Here is a 13549-nt window from a genome sequence, read left to right as displayed (position 1 = left end):
TCGGCCCTGCTGATTGTTTCTTACAGAACAACAGTATTCCATAGCATTCATATACCATAACTTATTCACCCATTCTCCAATTGATGGGCATCCACTCGGTTTCTAGTTTCTAGCCACTACAAAAAGAGCTGCCACAAACATTTTTGCACATGTACATCCCTTTCCCTCCTTTAAGAACTCTTTGGAAAATAAGCTCAATAGAAATGCTGCTAGATCAAAGGATAACTTTTTGACATACTTCCAAACTGCTCTGCAGAATGGTTGGATCCATTCACAGTTCCACCAACAATGTATCAGTAGGATTTGGCTTTTCTCAACAATGAAGTGATTCAGGACAATTTCAATAGACATGAAGGAAAAAGCCATCTACATCCAGAGAGAAAACTAGAGACTGAATGTGAATCAATATTTTCATCTTTTTTATTTTGTTGTTTAATTTTTCTTTTTCATGTTTTTATCCCTTTTGATTTTTCTTGCACAGCATGACAAATATGGAAATATATTTAGAAGAATTGCACATATTTAATCTACCTCAGATTGCTTGCTGTCTTGGGGAGGGAGGAAGTAAAAAAGGGAGAGAGAAATTTGGAACAAATTTGGAAATTTGGAAGTTTTACAGAGGTGACTATTGAAAACTATCTTTGCATAACTATATGGACATGTATGCATATATTGTATTTAACTTATCATTTAACATGTATTGGTCAACCTGCCATCTGGGGAAGGAGGGGAAAAATTGGAACAAAAGGTTTTGCTATTGTCAATGCTGAAAAATTACCCATGCATATATCTTGTAAATAAATAGCAGAAAAAAAGAAAACTAGCTTTGCTTGTATTTGGAAAAATAAAATACTATAAAAAGAAAAAAAGGCAATCAAGTCAGGCAACAAACATTGGGTGCTTATTATATGCCAGGAAATGCACTAAGTTCAGGAATACAAATATAAACTTTTACATTATTTACCCAGTTCCAATAACGGAGGTCCATTTTGAGGAGCCTATGGAGCACTTCCCAATCTCCTAAAATTGAAGTGATTTTTATCTTTTTTTCCTAGTCTAGAGTCTAGAGACTTTTATCTCTAAAACTGGCAAGACTAAGTCATCTGAGCCCTTAGTTCTTTTCCTCCACCCTTTAACTTTTTTCAATTTTATTTAACTTTTATTATTTTTAGATTATATGTGTATATTAATTTTTAACAGTTCCATTTAAGTTGATTGGAAAAAAAATCAGGACCACCCTCTTTCATGCACAGCACTGATGCTATGAACTTAATGAGTGAAAGGGGAAGGATCTTGGTCTTTTCTCCATTTGTTTCAGCTCTGAAAAGTGTGTCAAAAAAGTGTTCTATGTGGTTTTCTCAGTTTCAAGTGGCAAAGGTAACCTTCTTGAGACTTAGGGTTGGAGACATAGCAACCTGGGGCCAGGATTACAGATGGAGTGGTATAACCAGCCAGTTCAGCATGGAACCTCTGAAAAGCCAGGGTGCCTGGGACTCAACTCAGAGAGAGATTTGGGATTTGAAATTGGGACTGTGCGCTATAGTGTTAAAAATAACACTGTTGACACTGAAAATCAGATATCAAAGAAAATTTGTTAAAGAAGAATCTTAAGGAATTATCTCAATGTTTCTGGCCAGAAGCAGGTCCCACTCCTCTTCGGGAAGAGGGAACCTTAAGTACCGAAATGAGAAAACCTTTATACTTGCTCATGTGATGCAGCTCCTCCCTTCAGAGAAGGGATTGGTCCTTTTTATCCAGGTTACACTCTTTCTTATATGCCCACTACATGTTTCCCCTTAATATGTATAAAACATGCCCCCCCCATCATTCATCCCATGTTCAAAAATGGCAGAAAACTCCTCTTCTGAGGTGTGTTGTTTAATATTCAATTAACCTATTAATAAGCAGGAATGGTGTTTTGGTCAAGTCAGGTCATTGACCCCAATTAGTTTGGGTTGGGTGAGCTATTATCTTAACTTTGTGGTTTTCTCAAAACCACAAGACACTTTCTAATTGGTTGAATCCACCTGCATCTTTCTAGGCACTCCCCACCCTACTCCCCCAATTTCTTGTTTGCTCAAGGCTTCTATTGATCACCAAATTGTTTTGAAAATCTCTTGGTCAGGGGAACTATTCCACACTACCAATACAGTGGAAAGCCAACTTTTCAGCATTTTTCACAATAGGAACCTAGATAAAATATGAATTTCATTCTCTTTCTCTCCCCAGAAACTGAAGTGATATAAGTGGAAGGGGAGGAAGATTAAGACTCCCACATATTGAAGGAATAAATTTGTATAATTATTATTAAACCTTCAAAAGTAAATATTTCTAGGTAAAAGCTACTATGAATCTTAATTGACTAAGTAGAACTCCAGGTTCAAGGAGACTACCCCCTACAACTGAAGGAGAGCACCACAGCAGGGAGTCAGAGCACTGGCAGAAAGCCTAGACACCTCTCAGTCCTTTTAAGGTATCAGAAAACCCTTCTGAAGTGTAGCATACCTGACTTTCTAAGAGCCAAATTAGTCTGTATTATCCACTGTAATGGAGGAATATCACAATAAGGAGTTGAAAAGTAAGGGGCAGATTCTTCAATTGATAGTCAAAGAATATGAACAGACAATTTTCAGGTGAAGAAATTGAAACTATTTCTAGTTATATGAAAAGGTGCTCTAAATCACTATTGATCAGAAAAATGCAAATGAAGACAACTCTGAGATATCTCTACCTCTTAGATTGGCTGAGATAATAGGAAAAGATAATGATGATTGTTGGAGGGAATGTGGGAAAACTAGGACATTGATATGTTGTTGGTGGAACTGTGAACGGATCCAACCATTCTAAAGAGCAGTTTGGAATTATGCTCCAAAAGTTATCAACTGTGCATACTTTTTGACCCAGCAGCATTTCTACTGGGATTATATCCCAAAGAGATCTTAAAGGAGGGAAAGGGACTCACATGTGCAAAAATATTTGTGGCAGCCCTTTTTGTAGTAGCCAGAAACTGAAAATTGAGTGGATGCCCATCAATTGAAGAATGGCTGAATAAATTATGGTATCTAAATATTATGGAATATTATTGTTCTATAAGAAACGACCAGCAGGATGATTTCAGAGAGGCCTGGAGAGACTTACATGAACTGACGCTAAATGAAGTGAGCAGAACTAGGAGATCATTGTACACGGCAACAACAAGATTTTATGATGATCAATTCTGATAGATGTGGCTCCTTCCAACAATGAGATGATTCTAACCAGTACCAATTGTTCAGTAATGAAGAGAGCTATCTACACCCATAGAGAGGACTGTGAGAACTGAGTGTGGTTCATAACATAGCATTCTCACTCTTTTTGTTTGCTTGCATTTTATTTTGTTTTTCTCTTTTTTTTTTTTTTGCTGATTTGATTTGATTTTTCTTCTGCAGCACAATAATTGTATAAATATGTATGCATATATTGGATTTAACATATATTTCTACCATGTTCAACACATATTGGACTACTTGCCATCTAGAGGAGGGCTCAGGGGAAGGTAGGGGAAATTGGAAACAAAGTTTTGCAAGGGCTAATGTTGAAGAATTGTCCATGCAAATGTTTTGAAAAATAAAAAAGCTTTAATTAAAAAAAGAAAAGAAAAGTAAGGGGCAGATGAGTGGGTGAGAATGAAGAGAAAAGGTACTCTATAAGAGCTTGATGGAAGATTGTGGAGAGTCAGTAGTATAGCTAGGAGAGGAATAAATGGTGGCCAGCATGGGCCTATCACCAAAATGGAGGCTCCTGAAAGGAACTTACCAATAGGATAAGGAGATCAGCATGGCCAAGGGATGTTCCAGAGTGAGAAAACCTCAGTTGCAGAAAGAAATTCCTGGGTGAGGAGGGAGTGGAGTGAGAGTATCAAAGTCTGGAGAGTTGGAAGCACAGCCAATAAGGGAATCATAGTAGTTAAAGGACAGTGAGCATCTCCAAGCAAGATACAATCAATCAGCAAACAGCAGCAAGATGACTAGCACCTGCTAAAAGTAGAGAAGAGCTTAGTAGGCAAGCAATCTCGTACAAACACCAGCTACTTCCCCTGACCAATTCCCTTTCCAAGACAGCATTCATAAAATCTTTGTAATTAAATATAAAAGTTTTACGAATCATTTTAGGGAAAATTACTGTTGACATAACAATGTGGAGGGGTAGCAAAATTATGACTTATCATTAAATGTTTGATTTGTATACCTTATAAATCCACATTCCTAGCTTCATGCGAAAAATTCTTGGATGAAAAGGGGCACAAGTGGAAAAAGTTTAATAAGCCCTAACTTAAAGGTAGTAATATTATTTTCAATGAAACTTAAGTGTTCCTATTAATTTTTTTTTGAATTTGTATGTTTGTTAGGAGAGCTGTCCTTGGAGAAGATATGATACTCTTTAACAAAGCTAACCCCTTACTTGTTCAAGTGATCCCATTCCATCTTATCTTCTCCAGCAGAATGCTCCTCTGTCATCCTTTACTCTAATTTCAATTTTTTCCTGGAGTCTTATACCCTACTGCCTACAAACATGACCATCCCTTCCATTCTTCCATCCTTTCCCATGTCATCTGGATGGGAGCAATAGAGGTTTCCAAAAACTTCTGATATACAAGAATTATACTAATGCAAAATAATTTTAAAGAGTTAAGCATGTAGTTTAACATTCATAAATTAATAGACAGAAAAAACTACAAATGACATGTTAAGAATTTTAGAAACCAACAACAAAAGTAAAAGAATAATCAATAATCTTTTTTAATTTAGCTAACAAACTTTCCTTTATCCTAAATCTTTTCATCTACTAGCTATTGCTGAAAGCTGGCTCCCCATAGATGACACAGTCTATCTGTCCATCTTTTCTAGTACTAGTTTTACCTTTCCTCATTCTCCTTGGCTGAATGGTCAAAGAGGAAGAGTTGTAATACTCCTTACTTCTCACAATCATTTTCAGGTTCTCTCCTTACCTCCAACATTCAGAAACTTCTCTTCCTTTATGTTTCATACTATTCATACCTACTATTCAAAATCTTAGTAGCAATTGTCCACAGACACCCCCCCCAGATCATCCCCTTTTCTTCCTCAATGAATTCAGTACATAATTCACAATTTTTTTCTCCTTCCTAATGCTTATCTTTACATTAGAAGACTTCAACATAGTCTATCTCAAACAGCCTAATTTCTTAGTTCCTCAGTCTACTCACTTCCTATGAGGTATTCCACCTCAGCCACCCTAACGATGGCCATATCCTTGATCACAATGTTATTACCCACAAACATAAGATCTCCATGTTCAAAAATTTTGAAATCCCCTTATCTGACCATAACCTGTTGATTTTTCATATTTCTTTTTGCCTTCCCTTATAAAATGCTACTCTTCATCAGTATCATGACCTCAAATCCCTAGACTTTTCAATCCATACCCAGGCTATCCCCCCTACATTATCTATTCTCTCATATTTTCCATATCTTGGCACCTTGGTGATTCAATTCAATTCTATACTGTCCTCTTCTTTTCAATCTCCAGCCCCCTAACCATATCAATGATTATACTCTGCCAAGTCTCAGTCTTGAGTCACTCCCACCATTTGCCACCTTGGGGCCATACCCATGCTACTGAATGAAGGTAGAGAAAATCACACAACTGTTCTTATTGGGTCACTACAAATTTATAACACAATCTCAACTGGGCTCTCACTATTGCTAAGCAATCCTACTATATCTCTCTTCTCAACTTATTATCCCAATTTCCACACGGGTTCTCCTAAACTTCTTCTTCCCTTCTCAAAACTCCCATGGTTTCCCCTCCCCTTATCTTCTCAACTGATATCCTTGCTTCATATTTAATTGAAAAAAAAATTGAGGCTATTTGGCATGAACATCTTCTTCTGCCCGATTTCTTATCTCCTGTTATTCAGGTGCCTTTTGCCACTATCTCTTCCTTTACCCCTTGTTATGGGCCAGAACTCTGAAACAAGGATTCTTACAAGGTGTTAAGTCAGTGGAATTAATAAAGACAATGGTTATTTAGTTTAGCATGGTGTTTTCTAAGTTCAGTATGATTGATTTAATCTTACAACAAATAATGGTTTCTTAGTGGTATAATGACTGGTTTATACTCAGTGTGGAGCATATAAGCAGGGACTAAGAGCCACAGAAGAGAAACTTTCAGAAGGCAGAGAAGACAGGCGGGAGCTCAAGCTCTCACAACCAAGGACAGACATTCATTCGATCTTCAGTCAGGACACTCGTGGCAGGCTCTCCTCCTGCATTTCTCTACTGAGACCGAGGCCTGTCTGAAAGGTTCTCCAGAAAGCTGCCCAGCCCCAGGAAGGAGATAATAAAGAATCTGGACTATAAGAAAGCTAACCAGGCCCCAGGAAAGGAGACAAGACTTTGAAAGAGACAATAAAGGATTTGGACTTTAACCCCTGGCTACTCTTGTGATTACTGAGCTGAAAAGAAGGCTGCTCCCAGAGACCCCCAAAAAACCAAACCAGAGTACATTACAACCCCTGTTTAATCTAATGAAGTGTTCTTACTCTTTAACAAGGCTAAGTTACTTGTTCAAGTGATCCCATTCCATCCTATTTTCTCCAGGAGACTGTTCCCGCTATCATCCTTTACTCTAATTTCAATTTCTACTTGAAGTTTTATTCCCTACTGCCTACAAACATGACCATGTCTCATCGATCCTCAATAAAACCTCATTTGATCTTTCCACCCCTGCTAATCATCATCCTATTTCTCTTCTGTCCTTTGAAGCTAAACATTTCAGAAAAATCCATCCATGATAAATGCCTCTCCTTTCTCTCCTTTTACTCTTTTCTTTACTCGCCTTAGAATATAGCTTCTGATCTTATTATTCCATCAAAAATGTTCTCCCTTTTCTCCTTGATTTCTCTGTAAGTTTCTTCTCCTAATTATTCTCTTCTCTCTAGATTTTCAGGACACAAATCTCATCTGATTCTCCTACCTATCAAATTATGTTATTTTTCATCTTCTTTACTAGATTCTCATTCAGATAATGCTCTCTAATTCAGGACTTTAAATTTTTTTTCCACTTACAAGCCTTTTTTACAGGAGAAATTTTTATGAGATCCTAAGTATATAAATATTTAGTTACATGATCCTATATGGGATTGTGAAGCTTTTAAGAAGCTTTGCTCTAATTGTAGGTGTCCCTCAAATTCTGTCCTGGGCCCTCTTCATCTCTATACTACTTCACTTGATGATATTGATGATCTTAGTGATTGGCTGCCATGGATTTCATGGATGCCATGTGCTAATACTGATTCTCAAAACTACTATCTTGCTATCTTGTCTGTCCTTCATTTCTGAAGACCAATGACATATCAATGAGTGATATTTTCATTTGCAAGAATTGGATTTGAGAGGCAGAATTGCACATAGTCAACTTTGTTGACTCATTGAATCATTGAAATTCAGTGACAAGACAAAAGTCAGGAGGATTAGGGATGGCCCAGAATGCAGTAGATGATGATTTTCAGTGTCATATCAAGCTCTAAGCACTCTACAATGCCTGCTTCAATCACCCTGGCTGTTGGAACTATTTGTTCTTGTCATATGCTTGGGATACACACTCCTCTAGATCACCAATGGGTGATTCTTCTCTTGTATTCTCTAAAACACTGTTTCCCAAAGTGTGATACTCCTTCTGTTTATTTTTCAAGAATCCGTCTGAGGCCAATTCCAATAATTGCTCTTCTTCCAGCATGCGACAAACCTTCTGGCATGGATTTATGTTTTATTATGAATAATTTTATTTTTTGTTTATTATTATTTTGTGTATGTACCAAAAAAAGAAAAAATAAATATATTTTGATTGTTATTAAAATACATCCATTTTTTTGACAAGGAGTACTCAGCATTATGGAAATTATAGAAGGGGTACACATATGTCAAAAGTTTGGGAAACACTGCTCTAGAAGAAAGAAAGCTCTTTGAGAACAGGAGTTATTTTTCATTTTGTATTTATATTGCTAGCACCCAGAGAAATATTTTACACATAAGCAGATGTTTACTTAATAGAATTAGATTGAATTGGATTTAGAGCTTGAAATCCAATCCCCTCATTTTCTAGATGAAAAAACTCAGGCGAGGAGGAGTAAAATGACTTGTATCCTTCTTTTTTTCTCCTCCCTCTCCTTTTTCTTCCATCCTGTTCCTCCTCTTCCTTACAATTAACTTATTCATAGTGCTTACTAAGTGCTAGGCATTGTGCTAAACACTTTGCAAATATTATCTCATTTCAATCTCTCAACAACTCAAGGAGGTAGCTACTATTATTACCCCCATTTTACAATTGAAGTAACTGAAGAAAACAGAAAATTAGTTAAATGACTTGCTGCAGTCACACAACTAATGAGTTTCTGAAGCCAACTTTGAATTCTTATCTATCTGCTGACTTCCAATCTCCATATCTCCACTTATCTTTCAGACATCTTACACTGAATAACCAGTAAACATCTTAGATTCAACATGTCCAAAAAAGAATTATCTTTCTCCCTAAATCTTTCCCCAGTCTCCCTTCCCTATTACTGTGGAGAGAAATATCACCTCAGTCCTTCAGGCTCACACCCTAGAAGTTATCCCGGAGTCTTCAATATCTCCTACTCATACATCCCATCTGTTGCTATTTTTGTAGTATCTCTCTCTCTCTTTTTTTTTTTAATTTTATTTAATAATAACTTTATATTGACAGAATCCATGCCAGGGTAATTTTTTACAACATTATCCCTTGCACTCGCTTATGTTTCAATTTTTCCCCTTCCTCCCTCCACCCTCTCCCCAAGATGGCAAGCAGTCCTATATATGTTAGATATGTTGCAGTATATCCTAGATACAATATATGTTTGCAGAACCGAACAGTTCTCTTGTTGCACAGGGAGAATTGGATTCAGAAGGTAAAAATAACTCGGGAAGAAAATCAAAAATGCAAATAGTTCATATTTGTTTCCCAGTGTTCTTTCTTTGGGTGTAGCTGTTTCTGTCCATCATTTATCCATTGAAACTCAGTTAAGTCTCTTTGTCAAAGAAATCCACTTCTATCAGAATACATCCTCATACAATATCGTTGTCGAAGTGTATAATGATCTTCTGGTTCTGCTCATTTCACTTAGCATCAGTTCATGTAGGTCTCTCAAAGCCTCTCTGTATTCATCCTTGAAGTATCTCTTAACTGTGCCCCTTCTCTCTCTTTGGATGTTGCCCTAACACCACCCTGGAGAGATCTCTCATCTGCTTGTGCTTGGACTATTTGTAAGAGCTTGCCAGTAAGTTTGACTGCCTCAGATTTTTCACTACAATTCATCCTCCTTTCAGCCACCAAAATGATTTTTTTTTTGTCTTTACTCCACCATGAAAAATCACAAACTCCTCTATCCAGTGATACTAGATTTCTTGCTGTTCTAGGAACAAGATGCTCCATCTCTTGGCTTAAAGCATTTTCTCTGTCTTTTCCCTCATGCCAGAAATGTTCTCCCTTCTCATCTCTACTTCTTGGCTCCCTTGCCTTCCTTCAAACCCTAGCTAAAAATCTCATCTTCTACAAGATGTCTTCCCATTCCCTTTTAATTCTAGTGTTTCTTTACATTAGTTATTTTCTATTTTTCCTGTATCTTGTTTGTACACATTTATTTGCTTTCTGCCTCTCCCATTAGATTGTGAACTCCTTGAGGGCAGGGACTGTCTTTTGCCTCTTTTTGTATACCCTACAGAGAGTTTCTGGCACATATCTGGATGATAAATGTTTAATGACCAACTGATTGAGATCTGAGATAAATGTGAAAAATTTGTTCAGCAGTCTTACAAAATTGTATTTACCTTTTTAGAAGAGTGTTAAGTGTAAAGGGCTGAAACTCTTGAATGGGCCCTAGAAACACAGGACCTTGCAAAGCAGGGCACAAAGCAGCTCCACTGACATAGACCGAGATAGGTGTATCTCAGCAGATAGGCCGAGTTCAGTGGAGAAGTCCCTGAGACCCAGAAATAAGGTGAGTACAAAAATAGATAAGCAGGAAATTTTGGTAAGGGCTAAACTAGTCACTTTCGTTTTTTAGCTGAAATGGGGCAGATACTAAGAACAGAGCATCCCCTACCCCAAGGGAAGTATGTAGACTGCAGAGTTAGGTTAATAAAGATGCAAGGTTTTTTGGTAATTTGGAAGCAGATCACTGGATTATATAATATATTCGAATGCATGTCTCCTTGGCTATCTAAGGAAGAAAAATTAGAGCCAGATATGTGGGAACTAGTGGGAGAGCAACTAATTGAATATTATGAGGCTATGGGTCCTGATTCAATTCCTGAAGAAACATTCCTTATGTACAATATAATGCAATTTGCTTTAAAGAATCCCACAAGTTCTTTAAAAAAAAAAAAAAAAAAAAAAAGAAAAGAAAAGAAAAGAAAAAAAAAAAAGAAAAGTTCTAAGGAGAATAGCCAGAGAAAGAAGTACGAAGAGAAAGAGGAGGAGGAGGGTGGATGGTACTGACAAAGCAACTAAAAGGCAGAGAGAATTGGACAAGAACAGAGTGCTGATGAACTTAAGGGGTATGGTGCTTCTCACTTTCACAGTTTAGTTACACCCCAGCAGGCACCCTTAGGGCATTCCCCATCTCTTGAACATCCTCCCTCAATTTCACTTTTAAGGGAGGAGGAGGAGTGGGAGGGGCAGTGACACCATCAACACCACCAATGCAGCAGCTTTGTCCACCCCTATGACACAATTACAAAGAGCACTAATTAAAACCAAATAGGAAGGGCAGGATACATCTGATTTGAGAATAGAAATGTACCCTGTGATTGAAGAGTTTGACTCTTCAGGTCAAGAAAAAAGAAAATACACTCTGTTTAATCTGGAAGTTATCAGAGATCTGAAAAAGGCTTGCACTCTTTATGGGTTTACTTCATCTTAAGATGTTATTAGAGAAATTGGCTTTTCAAGTTTTAACCTCTAGTGATTGGAAATATATAGCAAGGGCATGTTTAGAACTTGGACAAAACTTGTTGTGGCTTTCTGAGTATGGTGAACTCTGTAGAATACAAGCCCATTGAAATAGGCAACCTGGAGTCACCTCTGACCAACGAACAGGTGTAGGTCCTTATGAAGACAGTTTAGCACAGATTACTCTTTGACAGCACCTGAGCAAATTGCTTCTGCTGCTATCAAAGTATGAGGCACCCACATCTATGCTGTGAAATTAGCACAAGGTTCAAATGAACTTTTTGCTGATTTTGTAGGACATCTGCAGAGAGCTGTCATATGAACTATTGGTGAAAATGTAGCAACAAAAATTATAAGACAACTTGATAAATAAAATGCTAATGAGGTTTGTAGAGTAATTATACTAGGACTACACAAGGATGCTCCTTTAGATGAGATCATAAGACGCTGTGCTACAGTGGGTACAAATAGCTTTTCTCCCTAGGCTATGATGCAGACTCCCAAGATCCGAACATAGGAAGACAGGATCCTTTTTGGCAATGGACTTTCAGAGAGACTTGTCAATGCTTTCAATGTGGGAAAATCGGGTATTTGAAAGCTCAATATCAATCAAGTTCCAAAATCCTATGTCCAAAATGCAACAGAGGATTCCATTGGGTTATCAGAATTAGAATGGCTCAGGGAAATGGGAAGTGGGGCTCAACTCCAGGGCCCCAGGTCAAAAACACTTCGGAAATGATGACAAATGATGTTACACCTAGAGAGTCTCTAGAAGTTCAGTATTGCAACATGATCAATCAGCTGAGAAGCAATCTGATGGGAGAAAGGGATTATATGATCAATCAACCAAGAATCAACCTGATGGGAGAAATAGATTGGAGAGAATAGAGATGAATGCAGGTAGGACTACTGAGATATCCCCTGGAGAGGTGAAATCTGTCCCTGTCCAGGCTATGGATCCTTTGCTTCCAGGCACAGTCAGCTTGACCATTTCACCTCCTGAGAGTGCTTAAAAAACAGTGTCCATCCATATACTGATTTAGGAAACTGGGTAATGTGTAACTAATATCCCAGTCACTAATACAGGTAGACAATGTATGACTTATCAACCAGGAGAAGTGGTAGCATCAGGTTTAGTGATACAGACTCCTAATAGGCAATTTGGTGATATTTACCCAGATTTTGACTCCCAGCAACAGAATCCAGGAATATTCTAAACTGCAGCCATTACAGCTGACCATCCTATGCTCACTATCTATGTAAATGGCATACCATTAGAAGGGTTGGTAGCACAGATGCAGATCATAATCATCATTAGAGGTGGCAGTTGGTCCAGTCATTGGCCAAAATTACGGCAGACACCTATATATCTGGCATAGGAGGATCAATAGCATCTGAAGTTAGTGCTACCCCTTTGAGGTGGATATTTGAAAGTGAAACAGGAGTTTTTACTCATTTTGTAGTTGAAAAAATCCTCATCAGTCTATGGGGAAGAGGCATCTTACAACAGTTAGGATTATAATTAAGTACTGGGTTTTTTAGGCAGGGCTGCTGTTGAAGGCCTGTTTGCACTCTCGCCTCTTCCCATTCAGTGGAAAACTGATACACCAGTGTGGATAGAACAGTGGCCCTTAGCTAAGTGATAAAATTCAAGCCTTATTAGATATAGTACAGGAGCAACTTGGCCAAGGACACTTACAACCTTCTCTAAATCCTTGGAATTCCCCTGTATTTCTGTAAGAAAGAAATCTGGAAAATGGAGGATGTTGACTGATTTAAGAAAGGTAAATGAACAGATGGAAACTATGGGAACTCTTCAGCCTGGACTTCCATCTCCTATTCAGTTGCCTAGAGAAAGGCCTCTTTGGGTTATAGACGTTAAGAATTGTTTCTATTCTATCCCTTTGGATAAGGAGGATATGAAAAGATTTGCCTTTTCAGTGCCCAGTGTTAATTTAGCTGAACCTTATAAAAGATATGAATGGACAGTTTTGCCAGAGGAAATGAAAAATAGCCCCACTACGTGCCAAATGTATGTTGCTGCTACTCTTACTCCAGTAAGAAAAGCATTTCCAAAAGTTTTATTGTTACATTATATGGATGATATCTTGGGGTGTGCACCTGAGGAGCAAATGTTAGAAAAGCATGTCTACAAAAGACCATAGAAACATTAAGGAACTACAAATTGCATATGGCTACAGAAAAAATTCAAAGACATGCTCCTTTTCAATATTTAAGATATGAAGTATACCCTAAGGTGCTTACAGGTACAAAAACTTTTCTGGAGAACAGAGAAGCTAAAAACCTTAAATGATTTTCAGAAATTGATAGGAGATATCCAATGGATTTGTCCAGTGTTGGGCTTGACTACCTATCAATTGTAATCATTATATGACATTTTAAGGGGAGACAGTGCTATAAACTCACCACGCTAGCTTACAAAAGAAGTACAAGAGGTTTTGAGAGAGGTTGAACTGGTTTTATCCAATGTAGTTTAGCTACTCAAAAACCTTTGGAAATATCAGTTTTTACTACAAAAGAGGCATCCACAGAAGTCCTT

This window comes from Antechinus flavipes, chromosome 2 (genome assembly GCF_016432865.1).
Source record: "Antechinus flavipes isolate AdamAnt ecotype Samford, QLD, Australia chromosome 2, AdamAnt_v2, whole genome shotgun sequence".
Lineage (NCBI taxonomy): Eukaryota > Metazoa > Chordata > Mammalia > Dasyuromorphia > Dasyuridae > Antechinus > Antechinus flavipes.
The sequence above is the reverse complement of the archived record's forward strand: the minus strand, read 5'-3'. Positions refer to the sequence as shown.